Genomic DNA, 12,793 nt, shown 5'->3' with positions numbered 1-12,793 from the left:
TCACACCAGGTAGCTCATTTGAGGCTGAGTCCACCTAAGGAGAAGGCCCAGGACCGATTGAGATATCTGCCACCGGTGTTTGGCCGTGAGCGGGAATCGAACTCGGGTTGCCGGGTTTGTAGCGCAGCGCGCTAACCGATGCACTACCGCTTACCTACAGCCCACACACACACACACGTGTACGTTCTGACATAATACATGACACGCACATGACGACACACACACGACACGTCATACATACACATGACAGGCACATGCTTAAGCTGTGTACGGCCAACATAGCGCATAACCACGTAATGCATAACAACCTCCGTTTGCCACTAAGTGGCGGCGACGTCGCCGAAGCGCTTTGTGCCAGGCTAGGTGTACTATTAATTGGGTGGAAACACCGAATTACAGTGCAATTCATAAACACTTGTCCACACACACACACGCTCGCATGGAACGATGACTGACCGCCTGTGTCTTTCCCTGCGTACCAAGCAACAACAACAGGTGGGTTGCTCCAGTTACGCACATAACAATGCAAAGACACACACATACACATGCCACATGCGTGTGACATGCCTGCTCTGTATGACGCATCGAGCGCGTGGACACGCGTCCACACACACACGCACAGGGGGGAAATGATGGCAGTGTCTCTTTTTCTCCGAGTACCCAGGCTAACCAACAACATCATTCCTCACCCTAACACATAAAAAATACATCCTCCTCACCCCCAATATATAGCCTTAACAGACTGTTAGGGCAAAGTGCTGTCTCACACACACACACGCATGACGTTCCTGATCCTTCCGCATGCATTTGGACCCACGTTCTCCCCATTCGCACGGACTCATTCACGTTCCCTCCCGTGCGCTGGTCGTTGTTGCTCCACGCGTGTTTACGCACGCACGTGCCAATGGTCACCGACACGCACGATGATGGCATTGCTTCGGCTACACAGGGGCCCACAACGCAAGGCACCGCACACTCTCTCGTAGGGAAATATGACTGCGTCTCTCTCTCTCTCGCTCTCTCTCTGTGTGTGTGTTCCTTCCGAGCACACCCAGCAATAGGTTATTGCCCAACCCACATATTACATGCGGTGCGCACACGCATTTCACGTGCGTGCAACCCATGGTCGGCATGGGCCCACCGTGGTGCATGCGGTAAACAAACACTCGTGAATTATAGCTCCCTGTGTGCGTGTGTCTGTCCGTCCGTCTGTCCGTCCGTCCGTCTCTCTGCGTAGCGAGAGCAATGGCTAGTAGGGTTATTGCTCGACCCACATGTTGTCTACGGTGAAAACATGACAACACGCGTGGCACGTCCCCGTATCCGCCACCCATTCACGCGGAAGAATCATGGGGGGGGGGGGGGGAGAAGAGGGGTGACCGTCGCTTGCGAGGAACCCAACAAACGAGCAAAACACAGGTGGATGTCGTGGCCCATGCGTGACCGGCATGCGTGACACATGCGTGTGGGTAACCCGTGCGTATGACGCGGATCGTCACAGAGCATGTACCGACGCATGCATGCACGCACAGATGGATGGAGCCACCGCCATCACCACCACCACCGTGGTTCTTTCCATTCTCGCATGCACGTGGGGGATTTGTCAATTATGGAAGATTCCTGCTCTCGCTCTCTCGCTCCCTCTCCGCACTCTCCCAAGCAACAGGTTTCTGCTGCTGCTGCTGAATATCCCTGCCCTGACCGCGAGTGGCTCTTGCGGGGAAGAATATGTACAGACGAATGTTTGTGTGTGTGTGTGCGCGCGCACCGTGCGCCCAACTTCCTTTGCACCGTGCTAATTCGGAGGTGCGGGATGGCTCGCATCGTACAACGCAACGAACCCGGCGACCCGAGTTCGATTACCTTGAACCGGTCCTGGATCCTCCCCCCCCCCTAGGTCGACTCAGCCTCAAATGAGTACCTGCTGGGGCATTTAAAACATCGTCACCGGGGAGACGAGAGGCGGCCCGGTGTGGCGCTGCTCGACCCATCCCCTCGTGTGCCGTGCCGGCCTTAATAGGTGCTCGCTAACAGCTTTTGAAATAAGACTTAAGAGGTCTATTAAGGCTAAACCTGGACGAAGATCAGCCGACTAACCAGCCAGGCAGCAGTCTAGACGGCCAAAGCAGCGCACGGAGGGGTGGTGGTGTGCCTGCAATCACCCCCCCCCCGGGCCGGCCGCCTTTGTCTCCCCAGCGGTATGCGTCGACCTATGGCTAGGCTTAGATACAGTATTTAGCTATTTGCTCACCGATCTTGGACGCGAGAAGGGAATCGAACCCGACCCGCTGTTGTTTGTTGCGCAGTGCGCCGACCACTACGCCGCCGCTTCCCCGTCCGTCCGTGCGCATAGACACAAAGACAAAGCTCCCCCGTGTAGCCTTCACAGACTGCTGGGGAGAGTGCTGTTAGCGAGTAGCACCTATGAATGCCGGCATCACGCCCGGCCGCCTTTGTCTCCACCAGCGGCGAATGTTTACACACCGCACCGGGTACACATATCGAGGCTGAGTCGACCTAGGGGAGGACCGGGACCGGTTCCGGATGTTGGCCGTGAGCGGGAATCGAACTCGGGTCGCCCGGTTAGATACAAAGTCAAGGACACGTGCATAAAACACGCAAAAAAACACACACAAAACCACATACACATATATATAAACACGCGCACGCATACACAGGCAGCATCTGTTAGCGCTTTCAAATCACACGCCGGGTGAATATGTTGACATACACACGCACACATACCGATGCAGCACACACACACATACAGAGGCAGCGACACGTACATGAGCGCACTTGCATATACGCAATGTCCACACGCATGTAAATATATGCACGTTATGTAGGTTATAACATACGTATTGACACACCGTGTATACCTAAGCAAGCGTGTCTGTGTGCAGAGGTTCACGTACACACACGCACTCGAGTATGCCATGGGGTACATTCGATTACAGCTGATATCACCCCCCCCCCCGCTACGTATGAAATCACACGTGTACACACACGCCTACGCATGCATACCCCACACAAGCACTCATTAGAGGCTGAGTCGACCTAGGGGAGGCCCAGAACCGGCTCAGACACACACGTACGTACGTGCGAAGTTAACGTGCGGAGAGAGAGAAACACGTGAACAGGACGATCCCCGGAGACTTTTGGGGGCAAGTATTGTCTGCGAGCACCTATTAAGGTCGCCTCTCTCATCGAGCACACACGCATACACACAAAGATCCCCCGTGTAGCCTTAACAGACTGTAGGGGCAAGTGCTGTTAGCGAGCACCTATGAAGGAAAGCACGGCCCACGAGGGGGTGGGTGGCCAGCACCACGCCCGACCGCCTTTGTCTCCCTAGTGGCGATGTTTACACATCGCACCAAGTACTGATTTGAGGCTGAGTGGACCTAGGGGAGGCCCGGGACCGGTTCAAATAATCGTCACTGGGTGTTGGCCGTGAGCGGGAATCGAACCCGGGTCGCCAGGTTCATAGCGCAGCGTAGCGCTAACCGCTACACTACCGCTCCACACACACATGCACGCACACACACGCGCACACACGCACGCACACACACGCACACGCGCACACACACATGCACGCACACACACGCGCACACACGCACGCACGCGCACGCACACACACGCGCACACACACCCACGCACACACGAGTACACACACGAGCACACACACGCACACGCGCACACACACATGCACACACACACGAGCACACACGCGCACACGCGCGCACACACACGCGCGCACACACGACCACACACACGCACACGCGCACACACACGCGCACGCACACACACATGCGCACACACGCGCGCACGCACACACACATGCACACACACACGAACTCACACACGCGCACACACACGCGCACGCACACACACATGTACACACACACGCACACACACATGTACACGCACACACACATGTACACGCACACACACATGTACACGCACACACACACGCACGCGCTCGCTCGCAAAGATCTCCCGTACAAACCACACCGGCTGTCCGGGACAGGTAAAAGCTAGCAACGTAGCAGAATTAAAAAAACACCGCGTGCGTCCCTCTTGACGGACTGCTGGAGAAAAGTGACGTTAGCGAGCACCTATTGAGGGTGGACAACACCGCGCCCGGCCGCCTTTGTCTCCTCCTCGGCAGCAGCACACGCCGCACAGGACACACATGCACCCTCCTCAACACGTGCACACGCATACCGAGGCTGATGTTGAATCCCCTCTCCCCAAAGCAAAAACAACACACAACCACGAACCACACACAACACTCTCGTGCACACAAACCTCACCGTGTTCCAAAGAACCGAGGCAGCTTCTCAGATGCCTCTTCCTCCACCGACAACGTCGCCGGATGATGATGATGGTGGTGGGGTGGGGAGGAGGGGGAACTTGAGGAGGGAGGAGGAGAACGCTGTGCTATTTGTGCGGGGGACGCACGCCTCTTGTGCCACCACCACCAGTCGCAACAACAGCAGCAGCAGCAACAGCAGCCTGCGTTAAGTGAAAGGACGGGGTTGTGGGGGACAGTCTCTCTCTCTCTCAGGCGTTGCGACCACTGGACAAGCAGCAAGCCACCTCACAAAACGGCGCAGGCGCTACAAAGACAAAGATCCCCCCCCGTGTAGCCTGTAACAGACTGTAGGGGCAAGTGCTGTTAGCGAGCACCTGTGAAGTCCGGAACGGTGCACGAGGGGGTTGGGTGGCTATCGCAGGAGCTACGCACACAACGCGACACGCGCGTGCACGTGATGCGTGCGTCCACGTGTCTGTGTCTGTCGTAAATATCTGCGCGTGTGTCGTGTTGTGGGGTTGTTTGGTAGTGGGGAGCGGTGGCGTAGCGGTTAGCGCTGCGCTACGAACCCAACGACCCGAGTTCGATTCCCGCTCACGGCCAACATCAGTGACGATTATCTGAACCGGTCCTGGGCCTCCCCTAGGTCGACTCAGCCTCAAATGAGTACCTGGTGCGGTGTGTAAACATCGCCACTGGGGAGACAAAGGCGGTCGGGCGTGGTGCTGGCCGCCCACCCCCCTCGTGTGCCGCGCCGGCCTTCACAGGTGCTCGCTAACAGCACTTGCCCCCGCGCGACAAACCCCGGCGTCGACTCACCCGAGTTCGATTCCGCAACTAGGTCGACTCGGCCTCAAATGAAGCGCCTGGTGCTGTGGTGCAGCCAACATCGCCACTGAGCAAGTGGGGGGGGAGGGGGTGCAGGGGAGGGCCCAGGCGTGGTTGGTTGGTTGGCCACCCACCCCAACTCGTGTGGCGTGCCGGCATCCATAGAAGCTCGCTAACAGCACTTGCCCAACCCCTCCTCTCTCCCACACCCCCGACAGTCTGTGGAGGCTATACGGGGGATCGTTGTCTTTGTGTTGTGTACATTGGTGGTGGTGGCTCAGCGGTTAGCGAGACAAACCCGGCGCGGTCAACACCCAAGCGACGTAGGGAAGGTCCTTCTGGGCCTTCCCTACGTCGAATTCACCTATAAATGAGCACCTGCGGTGTGTAAACATTACCGCAGGGGAGACAAAGGCGGCCGGGTTTTACCATCACACCCTCGTGTGCCTCGCCGGCCTGCACTTCCCATACGTATCCGTTGATGTGTGTGTTAGGTGCTCGCTCACAGCACTTACACCCTTACAGTCTGTTAAGGCTATACGGGGGATCTTTGTCTTTGTAGATGTTGTCACACGTGCGTGCGTGAGTACAGTAGAGCTACCGCCAGGAACCCGAACCACCCCGGTTCGATTCCCGGCCACGGCTAACATCAGTGTCGATTATAATTATTATCTGAACCCGAGATGGGCCAGGCCTGCTTGCTGGTCCACATCTCCCCTCCACGTGTGGCACGCTCCGGCCTTCACCACAGGTGCTCGCTAGCAGCACTTGCCCCTTATCAGCCTACTTTGTGCGTGTTTAACCCTTTGTGTGTGTCTACATACGCGTGTATATTGCCCGGCTGTGTCAATGCATTAGGGGCCATCCATTGAGTACGTACGCAAAAATCTGTCAAAACTTGACCCCTGCCCCCCTCCCTGTACGCACGCGAACTTTTTACACCCCCCCCCGCCCACCTGCGTGCGTACGCTTGACGCACACCCCCCCCCACCCCCGATTCCTATAGATCGACAGATATTTAATCCACGCAGAAACGATCAATGCTACATTAAATAATTAAGTTGCGTACCTTGGCCACTTATGTTGCTGAGCTGCGTGATAGCTCGCAGTTAGGGGTAGGGTGGCACACAAGTGACACCTCTTCTCCCGGTGGTACTTGACAGCTGAAGAAACTGAACTGTGGCTCATTTGAAGGCCAATTTAGACAAATTATTATCGAGGCTTCATCCCCCCCCCCCCATACGCAAGCGTACGAATTTGGGTTAACCCCCTCCATGCGTACGCACTAAATGGATTGCCCCTTACCTTCCTAATTATAATCGTGCTCAGAGGGCTTCTCTGGGAGTTAAGCTCCCGAGAAAAATGTCCCCGAGTCTCCTACAGATGGTGTACGTTTGTTTTGACACCTGTGTGTGTGTACGTTTGTGTGCACAGTACCAGTGTATGGTACGAGAGAGGCATGCACGAGGAGGCCTTCATCCAGCGGTGGATTGGCAAAGGCTGCAAAATAGGCGTCAACGCTGGCAAGCCACCTTTGAAGAGGTGGAGGTGACCCACTCTTTGCCCCACCAATTTTTTGTTCCCACTTGGTGGAGGGAGACGGAGCGATTTTTTTTTTAAAACGACACCCCCAATTGTTTCTACTGCCGCGCCGCAAGGTCGGATCGACCCGGCGACCTTTAGGATGTCAAGTCCAGCAATTCTCACCGTTATAACCACGGTTGCGTAGAAACCTGTGTGCATGCCTACACATACAACACCCGTTTCCCAACGCTTTATGCGGGTTTCGGTTTGTACGATTTCACGAACACGGGGCTTAACCTATTTTATCTACCCAAACTTCGCTATGTGCGGTGCGAATTCACTCATATGCGGGTCGGACGTGGGACAACATTGTGTGTGTTGCGCGCGCTACGCGTCAGGCAAGAAGCTGTCTCCTCGGGCGGATTCGCTTCATACGACCTCTCTTTCTCTATATTTGTTTATTGTAAACGCATCTACCGCAATTAAAATGCGAGGGTAAAATCTGTGCTTGTGCTTAATTTCAGCTGGAGCTGTCCTGGGCTGAGCTTAGAAAACATTCCACGAGCAACGAATCAACGGATCCCCACTTTTGCCCGCGTGTGTGTGGACCTGTGTTTGGCGAGCTAAGAAATGCACGTGGCGCATCTGCGTTATCCACGTACGACTTTTTTTTGGGTGGGTGGGGGCATCTCATCTATCCAGTTGTTATTCTTGGTTCTTTCGGTAAAGTCACGTAGAAGGGAAACAATGAAATAATAAAACTATAAAACAATACAATTCTCATGGCGTTTCTACTTCCACACAAGCAATCATCATCAGGTGACGATTATTGATTGCATCAGGTGATGATGATTGCTTGTGTTGCAGTCGAAACGTCGTGAAAGAACCAATAATATGAATCCCTGCAGTCACGAAAGCTTTAAATCAAAATTTATACAGTTGTTATCTGTGAAATTAAAACAATGCGGTACTGTATGTGTGTGCCTGTCTGCCTGTGTGCGTGTGTGTGTGTGGCCAACGCCTTGAAACGATGGGAACGAGTCTCAAATAATAGCCTGGGGTTCAACAGACCCACCTAGAACCATCTCATCTCTCTCTCTTTCCCTTTCTCTCTGTACGCAGGCAAGTGGCGGCACTGTAGACACATTGGCGTGCCTTGTGCTGGCGAGTGAGAGAGAGAGAAACGATTCCCTTTTGTTATAATCAGTATAAAAAAGGCGTACACAGAGCGCTTACTTTACTTAACAGCTTTGGCGTTGCAATAGGGATTTTTTTTACGTAAGTAGAACGAACGCCTCTTGGGATACAAAGTACGCCTATACCACAATAACCCCGTATTACGAACTAATTATATAAGCAGACAATTGAACACGTGGGCTTTCGCGACGAATATTATCCGTAATAAAGGTTTTAATTAGTTTTTTTTGGGGGGGGGGGATTGGATCGCGTAAATATCGTGTCGTTAACCCCCCACAATTAGTAAGGTTTGTCACACACGGTGTGTTGGAGAGTAAACCCACAAGACTCGCAATTATATTCTTGGTTCTTTCGGTAAAGTCACGTAGAAGGGAAACAATAAAATAATAAAAATATGAAACTTTACCGAAAGAACCAAGAATATGATTCCCTGCAGTGACGAAAGCTTTAAATCAAAACTCCCAATTATGTCGGGTAGTGGCGGGTTTTACGACATTCATATTTACGCGGTCTAACCTATAAAAAAGTCTCTATTATGGAATCAGCCAATGCTTCCTCCTTCATACGAGGGGGGAGGGGGGTGTGGGTGGCCAGCACCACGCCCGACCGCCTTTGTCTCCCCCAGTGACGATATACAATATTTACACACCGCAACCAGGTGCTCATTTGAGGCTGATTCGACCTAGGGGAGGCACAGGACGGGTTCAGATAAATCGGCACCTGTGATGACCGTGAGCGGGAATCGAACTCGGGTGAGTCGCCCGGTTCGTCGTGTAGCGCGCTAACCGTTGCACCACCGCTCCCCCCACACCTACCCTCACCGTTGCACCACCGCTTCCCCCAGACCTACCCTCACCATTGCACCACCGCTCCCCACACCTACCCTCACCGTTGCACCACCGCTCCCCACACACCTACCCTCACCTTTGCACCACCGCTCCCTGCACCTACCCTCACCGTTGCACCACCGCTCCCCACACACCTACCCTCACCGTTGCACCACCGCTCCCTGCACCTACCCTCACCGTTGCACCACCGCTCCCCACACACCTACCCTCACCGTTGCACCACCGCTCCCTGCACCTACCCTCACTGTTGCACCACCGCTCCCCACACACCTACCCTCACCGTTGCACCACCGCTCCCCACACACTTACCCTCACCGTTGCACCACCGCTCCCCGCACCTACCCTCACCGTTGCACCACCGCTCACCGCACCTACCCTCACCGTTGCACCACCGCTCCCCACACACCTACCCTCACCGTTGCACCACCGCTCCCTGCACACCTACCCTCACCGTTGCACCACCGCTCCCCGCACACCTACCCTCACCGTTGCACCACCGCTCCCCGCACACCTACCCTCACCGTTGCACCACCGCTCCCCACACACCTACCCTCACCGTTGCACCACCGCTCCCTGCACCTTCCCTACCCCCACCCCGGCAGAATCGAGGGCACGACAAGGCGACAAGCCGTGGATGTTTGCCAACACAATTCCTGTAGCAGCCGTCCGGATTGTTTCGCCTTTTCTGAAATTAAGCGATGGCTGCCAACGCACATTAGGCTCACGACCGGCGGCGAGTGTACATGTGTGACGCGTGTGTCCCGGGCCTCCCCTGGGTCGACTCAGCCTTCAATTACCTAATGTTGCTGGTGCGGTGTGTAAAGGTCAGGGCTGGGGAGGCAAAGGCGGAACGGGTGTGGTGGTTGTTGGCCACTCCGCCCTTCGCGTGCCGCGCCTCGCCTTCATAGGTGCTCGCAAATCAGCACAGGGCCACAGCGATCTGTTAAAGGCTATGCGGGGGGGCGGGGGGGGAGCTTCGTTTATGTTTCAAATACACCTGACTGACTTGCAAAGATAATAAGTTGTTGTGAATTAAACGGGGGTCACAAGGCATCTGGACGCCCATAGAGACAGGAACTCTCTCTCTCGACTGTAAATGTTGTGGATTCACTCTTCAACGCACCGGTGGGCTAAAGTAGCGAACTAATTGTCTTTTGTCAACGTGACACTTTATTTTGCTGATCGGCTGCGTCGGGTGGCGGAGGGTTACGGCACATGTATAAATAACGCGATCTAACCCAAAAAACCTTTATTATGAATGTTTGGTCGAAAATTTCGATTTAAAGCTTTCGTGACTGCAATGATTCATCTTCTTTGGTTCTTTCGGTAAAGTCACGTAGAATGAGAATAAAATAATAAATTGATAAAATAAAATAACACAATAATATTCTCACGACGTTTCGGCCACAACATAAGCGGCCTTCATCAGGTGAAGGGACGAGACTGTCTGGTAGGACAGCGCTGGAGTGAAAGAGCCACGTTCAGATCACGACCTTTAAGCTGTGTGAGAGGAAACAAAGCGCCTTGACAAAGGAATTAGCATAGAATTTAGCATTGAAATGGCTGAGTGATTAGCTTGTGACTGGTCACAGAAATAGCTATGTTAAAAGTTAAAGCATACACATCCGCAGAGGCACCCCTTGACAAAGGAATTAGCATAGAATTTAGCATTGAAATAGCTACGTTAAAGCATACACATCCGCAGAGGCACCCCTTGACAAAGGAATTAGCATAGAATTTAGCATTGAAATAGCTGAGTGATTAGCTTGTAACTGGTCACTGAAATACCTACGTTAAAGTCAGAGCATACACATTCACCGAGGCACTTAGTACAAATCAAACAGGAGAATTTAGCATTGAACTAACTAGGCGGATTTAGCATTGAAATAACTGAGTGATTAGCTAGTGACTGGTCACAGAAATGACTATGTTGAAGTCAAGGCTTACACATCTGAGCTATTCACAGTACTATATAGTGAATCAATAAAAAACTAAAATATAAATTACCTTAATGTTATCAATAAACTCTATATTCTCCAATCAGCTAAGCTACCAACAATAAGTCGTTATATATCACAATGCTATATAGCTACGGGCCCCGTTCAGACGGAACGGGGCCCGTAGCTATCCGTGGTGCTAAAGTTGAGGGTAAAAATCCACCCATTTTTTCACCATATAGCATTGTGATATATAACGACTTATTGTTGGTAGCTTAGCTGATTGGAGAATATAGAGTTTATTGATAACATTAAGGTAATTTATATTTTAGTTTTTTATTGGTTCACTATATAGTACTGTGAATAGCTCAGATGTGTAAGCCTTGACTTCAACATAGTCATTTCTGTGACCAGTCACTAGCTAATCACTCAGTTATTTCAATGCTAAATTCGCCTAGTTAGTTCAATGCTAAATTCTCCTGTTTGATTTGTACTAAGTGCCTCGGTGAATGTGTATGCTCTGACTTTAACGTAGGTATTTCTGTGACCAGTTACAAGCTAATCACTCAGCTATTTCAATGCTAAATTCTATGCTAATTCCTTTGTCAAGGGGTGCCTCTGCGGATGTGTATGCTTTAACTTAGCTATTTCAATGCTAAATCCTATGCTAATTCCTTCATCAAGGGGTGCCTCTGCGGATGTGTATGCTTTAACTTTTAACATAGCTATTTCTGTGACCAGTCACAAGCTAATCATTCAGCCATTTCAATGCTAAATTATATGCTAATTCCTTTGTCAAGGCGCTTTGTTTCCTCTCACACAGCTTAAAGGTCGTGATCTGAACGTGGCTCTTTCACTCCAGCGCTGTCCTACCAGACAGTCTCGTCCCTTCACCTGATGAAGGCCGCTTGTGTTGTGGCCGAAACGTCGTGAGAATATTATTGTGTTATTTTATTTTATCAATTTATTATTTTATTCTCATTCTACGTGACTTTACCGAAAGAACCAAAGAAAATGTTTGGTCGGTTAATTTGCACGTAACAAGTAACTGTAACAACAGCATCTACTCACGTGTGTTATTGGCCGCGGTGCGATGTTAACCGAGTTCAACTCCTGCCTGCAGTTAGACTCCCAAATGCCGTTGTTGTTATTATTATAAACGTCCAGAGATAGCAAATGTGGGCGTTGCAGCGGTTGCTATGGGAGTACGTCATCGCGCCCACGGGCATCGGCCAATCAGCTGCCAGCACTTCTGCCCCTGGCAACATGGCCGCCGTGAAGTAACCGGTGCAACATGGCCGCCGTGACGTCATCGTGGCTGACAAGGCTTGTTCGTATTCGGGGCCGTCCATAAATGACGTCACGCACCTAGGAGGGGGGGGGGGGGGGTCAGACATTTGTGACGATGCGTGACGAGGAGGAGGGGGGGGGGGTTTGAGAAATGTGACGTCCATCAAAATGCGCAACTTTAAATAAATATAGACAACACGTTCTACTCAATTAAATATACTTTTTAATAAATGTTTTCTCCTACAACATCAGAGTGCAGCACCACATTAAATACGCACTACAATGACAATAGTTTAAAGCGATTTGAAGCATATTTTATATATTTGGGGGGGGGGAGCAGAGCTTTGTGACGTCTTATTTGAAGGGGGGGGGGTCTGACTTTTTGTGACGCCGTGTGACGAGGAGGGGGGGGTCATAAAACGTCAAAAATCGCGTAACGTCATTTATGGACGAACCCATAGGAGGGAACCCGGTACGAGAGCATCGCGTCCACAGCACAGACGGAGCGATGGAGTCGGCTCGTATGCAGGAGCTCGAGGTGGAATCTGGTTTTCAGAAATCGTGGGGTTCCAATCAATACAGAAACGTGTTTCATAAAACATACACACACAGACATTGTGAATGCCCCGAAGGAGTGCAATTGCGGCCTTATTCTTGTCTTCGATTACCATCTAAATAAATGCAAGCTTCGTCTCATACTTATTATTGTGGCTGATGTAACAGACTGGGTCCAAATGTCTTGCGACCCCCATTTCATTATCTAAAACTTCAATTGTTTAGCATAAGAATGGGTGTGAAAACAGAAACAGGATGTGGAAAGGAGAAAAAAATATGTCATGGGTCAATTAAAT

The 12,793-nt window shown here is 51.9% G+C and overlaps 1 protein-coding gene across 1 annotated transcript in view; it reads right to left on the bottom strand.

Moving 5' to 3' along the window:
- The window catches only part of BAIAP3 (BAI1 associated protein 3), an 86,178-nt gene extending 74,365 nt beyond the window's left edge, over positions 1-11,813 (bottom strand). Inside the window, exon 1 of the mRNA XM_076073720.1 lies at positions 11,724-11,813. The gene's annotated coding sequence lies outside the window, so the exon portion shown is untranslated. The remainder of the gene's footprint in view (positions 1-11,723) is intronic.
- Positions 11,814-12,793: the final 980 nt, after the last annotated feature.

Source organism: Petromyzon marinus, chromosome 43 (genome assembly GCF_048934315.1).
Source record: "Petromyzon marinus isolate PM22_M1 ecotype Great Lakes invasive population chromosome 43, UKy_Petmar_22M1.pri1.0, whole genome shotgun sequence".
Classification (NCBI taxonomy): domain Eukaryota; kingdom Metazoa; phylum Chordata; class Hyperoartia; order Petromyzontiformes; family Petromyzontidae; genus Petromyzon; species Petromyzon marinus.
The sequence above is the reverse complement of the archived record's forward strand: the minus strand, read 5'-3'. Positions and strand labels throughout refer to the sequence as shown.